This window comes from Hipposideros armiger, unplaced genomic scaffold (genome assembly GCF_001890085.2).
Source record: "Hipposideros armiger isolate ML-2016 unplaced genomic scaffold, ASM189008v1 scaffold_60, whole genome shotgun sequence".
Taxonomy (NCBI): Eukaryota; Metazoa; Chordata; class Mammalia; order Chiroptera; family Hipposideridae; genus Hipposideros; species Hipposideros armiger.
The window spans coordinates 3,530,530-3,541,957 of NW_017731410.1; the positions used below are offsets into that span (position 1 = coordinate 3,530,530).

Consider the following 11,428-nt stretch of genomic DNA (forward strand, 5'->3'; position numbering starts at 1 on the left):
GACACCTTGATTTTGAACTTCTGGCCTCTATAACTGTAAGAGAACAAATGTTTCTTGTTTTAGACCACCAAAGTTTGTGACAAGCACTTTATTACAGCAGTCCTAGGAAACAAACTGTTACCTATATCTATTAGATCTGCATTATCATTTCAGCTGCACAGTAACCATCAAGTGCCTATGAACATTTATTTAATGAGTTTTAAATAGGTCTAAGAAATGTAGCCCAATAATTAGCATGAGATTATGTTCTGTGCAGCTAAGTGGATGACTCATGGGCTCTCTCATGGACTTCTTTGTTTCCTGCCCAGGGCCTAGCCCAGTTAGCACGGAGCTAACATTCAGCAAGTATCTATGAACGTTTCACCGCTCACAAGAGAGTATCGGAAAATACAAAGTCTGATCACCTATAAGCACTGTATTAAGGGATTCCAAATACCAAGGATATTAAGGATTTAAAGAAAGTCCTGCCACTTCCCGAAATCTGCTTGGTTAGGTGACTTGAGAAACGAATATACACTTCAACCTAATAGAGCATTCCTGTGAAACATCAAATATTTTTAAGTGAAAGTGATGATAGTATTAAAAGGTTAAAACCCATTGTTGTTTACAGATACTTCCAGTTCCTCAGCCACAGAAGTTTGAAACACTTAAGCCTCTTTGCCAAGTGTTAAGAAATGATTCAGAAATGAAATCCTGGCCAACAACTACGGGAACATCCTCCATGCGTTACCTATCTTTTCTGCTGTATCTTTATGACTTCTGGGTTGGATGAAGCCCCCTGTGCTTTCCTTCTCAAGTTCAATTCTCCTTTTATTTCTTGGCCCCATTTGTGACTTCCTCTACGCAGAAGGGCGGGCATGGGGCAACCTGGAAAGGAACCATGCACCCCTCCCTGTCTCTCATGGTGCCAAGTCAGAGCAACAGGCGATGTGGTTAGCTCTAAGTTATGAGGCTGCAGGCCCTTCCAGCTCATCATTTCTTTTCTTTTATAAACCAGGAGTCTTCTCAGAAAGTGCCTGTAGGAAAAAATAAAGCCCGTTTTAATTCTAAGATACTTGCAGTGCTCTTGCCATTTTCAAAGGTTTTTTTTTTAGTTTTTTTTTTTAGCTCCTCTAAACACAATGGTGTGGACAGCTGTTTGGAGCACAGCAAACACTGCTGTGAGTCCTTAGCTCTCATTTCAATACAGAAATCTGATGAAAACTGCTGCATGATTAGGTGCTCCTGAGGACTAACTGATTGGATTGGGTTGAGATCTTTTCATTCTCTGAATATTTGGGAGGTAGTGTCCTTGAGAAATGCCCTCGTAGAGACGTCCCCATTTCTCTTGGGACAAATGAAAATGTGTCTGCTCTCTGGATGGAGAGTTCTTTTTGCTGCCCCAGAGGCCGAGCTTTGTGTCTAGATGGACAGGGCTTCTCCTTAGCTCAGGATCCTGCAGGGTCCTGGCTGGTGGTACCCTGGCTGGTGAGACAGTGTGTGTGAGAAACGGGAGATTCTGTGTGCTGCACACTTGTCATTTCTGCTACTCACAGACGATAGTCGGTTGTTTGTTGGGTCTCTATTATGTGTCAGGTTCTAGGATCAACCAGAAAACCAACCTGGCTGGAGGGAAGAGTGCTGTTCAGTCACTAAGTGCCTCCCTGAGATCTAGTCCTCTTTCTTCTTTGTTGATAGAACACTAACTTTGGGGGCGGGGGGTGTTGAGTGGGTGGCAACCTGCTCTGCCCTAAGTAAGCATTTACTAATGTAAAGCCTCCTTTTCATCTAGAGGTGACCATGTAACTGTTCTGGCCAATGAGAATAAGTAGAGGTCTGCTAGGGTCTTGTTGAAGACTTTTGGTTTGCCTAATAAAAATGGAATATGAGGCTAGCAACACACTAACTTGTTCTGTTTTTTAACTGCTGTGAACACTACATGATGCCTGGAGCCACAGCAGCCATTTTGTGACAGCAGGAAGGAAAGGCCAAGGGAATGATCCGTGGACAAGGATGAAGGAAGGGCTGACGGTGTCACACAGTCATTGGCTTCAGTGTAGTTAGACTCCTGAATCAGTGGCAATTAACTACCTAACTCCTCACTTCTTGCTGCTTAAGTTACTCTTAACTCTGTTAATCACCCCACAACTGAATGTATTTCTAAGTGATAAATGCATGCTTCTCAAATTTTACACCCAAGTACCCCTATTAGTAGAGGTGTAGTGACCTGGAACATGGAGTATAGCTCAAATTGGTCAGGAAACACATATTTCAGGTAAAATATGTGTTTCCTGAAACACATATTTTACCTGAAACACATACACACACACACCTACACATAGTATTCTACTTCATAATATGCTGATGTTTGTATTAATTTATTAAAAAATATTTAAATTGTCATCAAGAAAAAAGTTTTTAAAAAAACCTTTCTCCTCCAAATTGTAAAATAGATACTATGGAAAGAGGCATCCTGGGGCTTTGAGTAGCCCCTGACATACTCCCCATGCCCTCAGAGGTACAAATACCATCACTAGGAAACTCTGAATAAAAAGAAGCAGCAGGAGATCATGGGAGGTAGAGCTGGGGAAATGACAGCCTTGAGGACGCCAGACTAAGGGATTTAGACCAAAGTTCTTTAGAAATGGGACACATCACAGAAGTCAGAGCATCAGGGAGATTATGCAAAGCCACATTTTTGGGATGATTAGTATGGTGGCAGGACTGGAGCTGAGTGTACCACCGGACAGCGGGAGCAGGTGAGAGACTGTTGCAGTGTATCAGGTAGGACTAGCATTTNCTAGACCTGGAGCTGGGCTGCCGTGAGTCGCCAGCAACAGTGTAGACTGCAGTGGGGCTGGCCAGCAGTGAGTGTGAGTTTTCGTGAGCTGTGGTGAGCCACCGTGAGCGGCTGTCCAATGGCCAGCGAGTGACTGCCTCACCCAGGAAGAGCGCAATGATAACACCAACATGGGCCAGTGAAGCAACATCCTCCACAGCTAGACTGAAGAACAAAATGACAGCAACTTGTCTTTTCCCCTTCCCTGATTCCCCAAAGCTGTTCCCTTCCCCCAATTCCCCAATAAAATCTTTAAAAAAACTCAAAAAACCAGTACATCCTACAGAAAGAATCAGAGATGCATGTAAACGGACTTTTAAAGGCTTCTCACATGTCAATTTTTATTGTGCCAATTTATATTTGCTATTATTGTACCAATTTATACCCCATTTGCAAATTTAAAAAAATTCCCATCTCATTCTCACCACACCATTGCTAGTATGGAATATTACTGTTTCTCAACATCTTTCTGACATAGGAGCTTACTAATAAATACAATACCTACATGTGATAGAAAATTCAAAGAGCATTAAAGAGTACACACTGGAAAGTAAGTCTCCTGCTTACCTGTATCCGCCAGTCTCCCCAGAGGCTACCACTGATGTCAGTGTTTTATATATCATTGCAGAGGTATTCTGAAAATATATGAGCACACATATGGATGTGTCCCTCCTTTTTACACAGATGGTAGCATGCTATGTACATTCTTCTGATCTCAGAGGTTTTCGGAATAGGATGGGTGTGGGTAAATAAATGTACTACTTCTCATCTAGAAGTTCTATATGTTCTAAAATAGCCACAATGAATTACAGCTTATTTTATTTTAGTAAATGATGGGCCACATAGAGACCGTCTCATCTTTTACTTCAAAGCCTGAGTGCATTAGGATTCTACTTTTTGTAGATGCAAAGTTTCACCGTGCAAAGGCATATTGAAACAAACTCATCTCAGAAGAGACACATGTGACTCCATAACTAAATCTTAGTGTTGTGTTTATACTATGTTCTCTAATAAGAAAAGAGGAGCTATTTCTAGCTGAGAGAAATTTACAGTGTAATATATTGAAATGCAAACTGAAGCAGATTTCCCTACTATGAATTCATACTTTCATGAAGAATTATACTGTCACCACATCTTATAATCACTTTCTGAAACTCTGTAGCATTTCTCAACTGTGTTCTGGAAGATAATAGTTGTGATGGGGAAAAAAAAATCTATTATCAAAGAAATTCAACCCAGTTTTCTTATATTCAAATAATAACCACTTATAAAACAGAGAGAAAAAATATATCATTCACAATATAGCAAAAAATGAGCAATAGGAATAAACATTAAACATATAAACTGTGAAATTTTATGAGAAAATGAAAGAGGGTGAATAAATGAAATAATTTTTTTAAATAGGCTATTAAAATGATACAACTTTCCCTTTTTCTCTACATTTAATACAAACACAATAAAAACTCCAGTAAACTTATGAAGGGAATTATTAAATTGATGCAAAACTTTAGTAATTTAAGTGTGCTATTCTACAGAAGAAGAGTACAAAAGTACTTTAATTTTTGTCTTCCAGATATTAAGCCATATTATGTTACAATAATTAGTGAGACAGTGAGGTAGATCATGGAAGAGAATATGAAACCTAGAAATGGATTTTAATTTATATGGGAACAGAGTAGATGCAAAAGAAGGTCCTCAGATCATTGCAGAAAAGATACAATTATCTATTAATAAATTGGGACCAATTTGCTTCCTGTTTGAAAACAAAACAAATTATAATTCTTACAATAAAACTATAAATCCTAGTGAATCAGCTTTATTTGAAAAACATAAAACCATAAACATTTAAGAGGAAAATTTGCTGACATATTTTTATAATCTTAGGAAAAGGAATAAAGGCCTTTCTAAGCACAAAATGATAAAATATCTCACAAAAGAAAAGTTTGAAAGCCTTGAATGTCTAAAAATTAAATTTTTATGTATGGCAAGAGCACTATAAAAGAACTTCATAAACATATGACATGCTTGGCAAAAGGTTTTGCAAAATACTATTAAAAATAACCATTTTTTAAATCTAGAAATAACTCCTGCACTTTAAGAAAATGACGAATAACTCAAAAAGAAAATTGGGCAAAGAATATATATGATAGCTCTACAGAAGAAGAAATACAAAAGATGAGAAGTATAAAAAAATGCTCATTTTCAATGAGGATCAAAGAAACATCTAAAATAATAAATTTTTGATCTGTCAGATTTGTCAATATTAGAAAAAGATTGTCAGTAACAAGTGTTGGTGTTGATGTGAAGAGATAAACAAAGTCATACATTGTTCCTGGGAATATAAATTGATAGCATATTTTAGGGTGAAAATTTCCAAATATCAATACACATTTAAACTTACATACCCACTTGCAAATTTGCTTCTGTGTTTTCATAGATTAACTTGCCAAAAGTGGAATTGCTGGAACAAAGATATTTATAAGTAATGTTTATTTTAACATTGTTTCTCATTTCAAAGCATTTAATGAGTAAAATGATGGTACAAAGATTGGAATACTAGAAAACAATTTAAAAAAAGAAAGGCAGAGTAGCTATTTTCATGTTTATAAACATATATGTCTGTGATATTGTTCTGTAACCTACTTTTTGAAAACTATATCATGCTGTGTATGCCGCACTTTGTACATCTGTTTATAAGAGGCCCAGAAGGTCATATTCCAAACTGGTAACAGTGGAGACGTGAACTTGTCAGCAGTGGAATGGAGGTAGAGTAGGGTAAAGGGTGGATTTCTACTTTTATCTTTATACAATTCAATTCTGTTTCAGGTTGTACTCATCAAATGAGCCATATTTGTATTATAAAAAATAAACAATAAACATTCTCTCATTTCAGGAAAAACAAAATCATAAACACTGATCCCCTTTCAGCCACACCCAGAGATGCGGAAGCATACAAGTTTCCCTGGAAAAGCCTGGCAGACTGTCTTTCAGCCACGTCCCCTTCCTCACCCAGGTGAATTTACTGTACCCACGACCTGACCTCTAGCCTTATGAGTCAGAACTCTGGTTTTCGTGAGTCCCTGGAAAGCCCAGACACAATCTCATAAACCGGACTCAAAGCGGTCCAATGGATTCAATCAGGACAATGAGAAATAACAGTCATGTGAGCTGGAATGGGTTCTGCCCTTCTCAAATTCTCTTTCAGGAGGCAAATCTTCAAAAAGTAGAAGATAAGAGCACAGACTTTAAGAATTCAACATACCTGCCTAAGTTCAAATCCCGACTGTGTCAGTTACTATGGTGTAAACTGGACAAGCTGTTGAACCTCTCTGAGTCTCCATTTTCTCACCAGTAAAGGTAGGATACTAACATTATCTCCTAAGATTCTGTGTGGAGTAAATGAGATGATGAACCTAAAGCAGCTGGTAGAAGTCATCTTGATTGTTTCTGCTTTTGCTTTGGCTGGTGAGGACAAAGTGGATGCAGCAGGCTGGATGCAGTCAACATCGGAGGCCTTATTCCAGAAGTTTAGTTTTTCACCCTAACAAAGAACTCTCAAAATACAGTGACACAAAGAATATGGACACTTATTCCTCCTTCATGTGGTGGTCCAGGGTAGGTTGGTGGGTTTCTCTGTTCCATGTGGTCACTCAGGAATCCAAGACGCCGTCTACCTCTGTCATGGGTTGTTGTCTTCATTTGGAAGTTGAAGTTGGGTCCCAGGTCTATTGGAAGGAGAGCTTGTGGAGGAGTACATGTGCAATGTTTTAAAAGCTAGGCTGGTAGCGAGATACTTCCTCTCACCTTCCATTGAGGACCTAGGCATATGACCATACTTAGCTGCAGGGAGGTCTGGAAACAGAGGTGTTATCCCAGGTTCCCCAGCTAGGGATTAATTACTGCTGAGGAAGGGAAGAAACTGTTGGTGGACAAGTAGCCATCTCCCCCACAATCGGTCTTGCCAATCGGGCTAGAAATATTCTGAGTCCATTAGCTACTCCTTGTCTCCACTTTAGGGAAGGTTTTGCTACTAGGCCTTAGGGCCAGGAACCATTGAAGTTCTTTGACTAAGTTTCATCTTTCCTGTCAGGATGTGCATGGAGTTGGCCAAGTTTTGCTTCTCTAATTGTCTTCTAGGATTTGACAATCCACTCTGCTCTATCCCACACTCTTTCTCTAGATTTGCCAAACTTGTGCTATCACAGTCAAATTTTGGTGGCTGGAGAACAAAGGTGATTTGGTCAGTTGACATTTACACAGATGCATGGATTTTAGTGTGTGTGTGTGTGTGTGTGTGTGTGTTTGAATGGTGCACTGTGGTCCTCAGGAATGGTATGTGAGGACAAAGGTTACTGGGAAATGAGTTAGAGTGAGATTTTTCTGGCCCCAGAAAGGTTGGTGAGGGAGAGAGTGTGAGGGATCTTATCAGAGCTGTATACACAGTGAAGGTCACTCAGAGGGAGACCCAAAGCAGGCAGAGGGTATCATATAACATTTAAAGTAGGAAGGTTTGTGGCTTTCCCCAGCCTCAAACTGCCTTGCCTGGGGACTGAAGATATTTCATTTTGTCCTTACAAAAACTCTGGGGCAGTGTGATGGGAGAAACAAAATGAAGGAGCTGAGATTTGCCTTGATTTCTTCATAGAAAACTAGAGTCACTTAACTAGTTAACTCCAAACCACCAGAGTATCTGCTGATAGGCAAATGGGTACAAAGTCACAAGTTTGGCAAAAGTGGCGATTGGCTATACATAGAGTGATGACATCTTAGGGGACACTCAGAAAGTGTCTCATGTCGCCCCAGCAGAGCTCAGAGCACCTTGGCACCCACCTTTTGCCTGGGACCCCATCCACCTCTACGGAGATTACTGTGTGCCGATTGTGCCTGAGATCCTGGTGTGGAGGGCTCTGTGGAAATGGGAAGTTGCTGCTGGAGGGAGTGTTGGTCCTGGGGTTTGGGAACTCCTCTGTGTAATGAGTGCTTTCCTCCCTAATGCACTATTTGCTTTTAATGTCTCCTTAGAAACCATGCATATAATACTTAACTCACCCTTGGCTCCATTCTAACACATTTTTTTGTGTAAGTCACAAGGACTGTTCTTTTCGGTTGTGGCCTTTTTCTTCCCCCTGCTTTCCCTAGGTTTCTAAAGTGTGACCATTCAAGAGGACCAAGGCCTCCTTTGTCAGGCTGAGATTTGTGTCTGTGCTCTTGGCAGGATGTGTTGTTAACTTTTGAATACTCTGGCTCTGAAGGAAAAGGATGTGCTCCAGTGACACACTTTATGTCAGAAACTTTGTTAGCCGTGGTGGCAGTCACATCAGGAGTACACAGGCCCAGCTCCATGGTGTGTGTGGGCACCCTCTGCCAAGCCGGGAGATGCACAGCCGGGGACAGGAAACCACAGCACCCCGCCTCCATCGTCTGCACCCTCAGTGGACGCTCCCACATCTCTCATTGTCCTTCCTTCCCACCTTCTCCTGTTCCCAAGCTGCTGCACAATCACCGCCTCTCGTTATTCCCAAAGGAGGGAGTGGTGGCCTGAGCTCTGGGCCAGGCCATGTGAGGGAGGACAGTGCCGGAGAAAATGCCTAAATCTCCTTTTCAGTCACTGCTACTTCCATATGGACCAACTCTGAGGAGACTAGACTTGTCCCTGTGAGTCCCGGGGGACTTAGCTGAAATGAGCTTCAGTTGCAAAATGATTAGTGTGTTGATTATGGTTACAGGACAGAGAGGCCTCAGCCATCATCAGGAACCCTTCATTACTTATGGCTGGAAACACAGCCACCGTATTTCAGGGGTACCTTTTTTCTCCATGAGAATTGTTTTCTTCTTTTTTTTTTTCTGATTATTTACGTAATAGAAATTTATTGCAAAGAATTCAGAAAATATAGAAAGGTGTAAAAGAAAATGGTAACACCCCCTCCCATCCCAAATAATCTCTGTTAACAGTTTGGGGGGCAAACCTCCTAGGTGTTTCCTGTGCATGCACATGTATTCATACTTTTAAAAAAATGTGACTTGACTGTTGAAAGCTGAACTAAAACTTAGAGGTATGAGATAGCAACCCTTTATTATAGCTCGTGGATTCTCTGGATGAGGAGTTTGGACAGGAGACAGCAGGGATGGCTTGTATCCGCTCCGTGAAGTCTGGGAAGCCCTCAGCTGGGAAAACTCAAATGGCTGGGAATGACTGGAATGTATGGAACCATCTGGATGCTTCTTTCTTCACTCACAGAGGTAGCACCTGGGTTGGGCCCACTGGAATTCTGAGCTCACTGGGGAGTATTGACTGCAGTACCTGCACGTGGCTTTTCCCTGTGGCGTGGGCTTCCTCACAACGTGGTGGCCTCAGGTAGTTGGACTTCTTCTATGACGCTCAAGGCTCTAAGAGTGAACAAGGGCGACACTGAGTGGCCTTCTGTGATCTGGGAGTCATATAACATCACTTCTGCCATACTGTGTTGGTCAAAGCAGTCACCAGCCCACTGCAATTCAAGGAGAGGGGACAAAGACCCTGTTCTCCATGGAAAGGGTGCCGAAGAACTTGCAGCTGTGTTTCAACAGCCTGACAATTTTTTATTATTTTTATTTTTCTGACAACTTATATTTAAAAACATGGGCAGTGTGCTGGTTTGAATTGTGTCTCTCAAAAAGGTACATTCCCATCCTAACCCTCAGTACCTATAAATGTGACCTTATTTGAAAATACAGTCTTTGTAGATGTCATCAAGTTGAGATGAGGCCATACTGGATTAGGGTGGGCCTTAATCTAATGACTGGTGTTTTTATAAGAAGGGAGAAAGTTGGGTGCAGGCACATAGACACTCAGGGAGAATGCCCTGTGATGATGGAAGGAAACACTGGAGTGATGTACCCATAAGCCAAGGAATACCAGGGCTGCCAGCAGCCACCAGAAGCTGGGAAGAGCCAAGGAAGGATCCTCCTCCTTCAGAGACAATGTGACCCTGCTGACACCTTGATTTTGAACTTCTGGCCTCTATAACTGTAAGAGAACAAATGTTTCTTGTTTTAGACCACCAAAGTTTGTGACAAGCACTTTATTACAGCAGTCCTAGGAAACAAACTGTTACCTATATCTATTAGATCTGCATTATCATTTCAGCTGCACAGTAACCATCAAGTGCCTATGAACATTTATTTAATGAGTTTTAAATAGGTCTAAGAAATGTAGCCCAATAATTAGCATGAGATTATGTTCTGTGCAGCTAAGTGGATGACTCATGGGCTCTCTCATGGACTTCTTTGTTTCCTGCCCAGGGCCTAGCCCAGTTAGCACGGAGCTAACATTCAGCAAGTATCTATGAACGTTTCACCGCTCACAAGAGAGTATCGGAAAATACAAAGTCTGATCACCTATAAGCACTGTATTAAGGGATTCCAAATACCAAGGATATTAAGGATTTAAAGAAAGTCCTGCCACTTCCCGAAATCTGCTTGGTTAGGTGACTTGAGAAACGAATATACACTTCAACCTAATAGAGCATTCCTGTGAAACATCAAATATTTTTAAGTGAAAGTGATGATAGTATTAAAAGGTTAAAACCCATTGTTGTTTACAGATACTTCCAGTTCCTCAGCCACAGAAGTTTGAAACACTTAAGCCTCTTTGCCAAGTGTTAAGAAATGATTCAGAAATGAAATCCTGGCCAACAACTACGGGAACATCCTCCATGCGTTACCTATCTTTTCTGCTGTATCTTTATGACTTCTGGGTTGGATGAAGCCCCCTGTGCTTTCCTTCTCAAGTTCAATTCTCCTTTTATTTCTTGGCCCCATTTGTGACTTCCTCTACGCAGAAGGGCGGGCATGGGGCAACCTGGAAAGGAACCATGCACCCCTCCCTGTCTCTCATGGTGCCAAGTCAGAGCAACAGGCGATGTGGTTAGCTCTAAGTTATGAGGCTGCAGGCCCTTCCAGCTCATCATTTCTTTTCTTTTATAAACCAGGAGTCTTCTCAGAAAGTGCCTGTAGGAAAAAATAAAGCCCGTTTTAATTCTAAGATACTTGCAGTGCTCTTGCCATTTTCAAAGGTTTTTTTTTTAGTTTTTTTTTTTAGCTCCTCTAAACACAATGGTGTGGACAGCTGTTTGGAGCACAGCAAACACTGCTGTGAGTCCTTAGCTCTCATTTCAATACAGAAATCTGATGAAAACTGCTGCATGATTAGGTGCTCCTGAGGACTAACTGATTGGATTGGGTTGAGATCTTTTCATTCTCTGAATATTTGGGAGGTAGTGTCCTTGAGAAATGCCCTCGTAGAGACGTCCCCATTTCTCTTGGGACAAATGAAAATGTGTCTGCTCTCTGGATGGAGAGTTCTTTTTGCTGCCCCAGAGGCCGAGCTTTGTGTCTAGATGGACAGGGCTTCTCCTTAGCTCAGGATCCTGCAGGGTCCTGGCTGGTGGTACCCTGGCTGGTGAGACAGTGTGTGTGAGAAACGGGAGATTCTGTGTGCTGCACACTTGTCATTTCTGCTACTCACAGACGATAGTCGGTTGTTTGTTGGGTCTCTATTATGTGTCAGGTTCTAGGATCAACCAGAAAACCAACCTGGCTGGAGGGAAGAGTGCTGTTCAGTCACTAAGT

At 41.4% G+C, this 11,428-nt stretch overlaps 1 protein-coding gene and 1 long non-coding RNA gene across 2 annotated transcripts in view; one reads left to right on the plus strand and one right to left on the minus strand.

Annotated features, from left to right (window-relative positions):
- Positions 1-11,428, plus strand: part of SNX18 (sorting nexin 18) — a 75,258-nt gene that overhangs the window by 48,987 nt on the left and 14,843 nt on the right. The window lies entirely within an intron of this gene.
- LOC109382149 (uncharacterized) overlaps positions 9,349-11,428 on the minus strand; it is a 27,455-nt gene continuing 25,375 nt past the window's right edge. The window contains exon 3 of the long non-coding RNA XR_002123888.1: positions 9,349-10,807. This is a non-coding gene — a long non-coding RNA (uncharacterized LOC109382149). The remainder of the gene's footprint in view (positions 10,808-11,428) is intronic.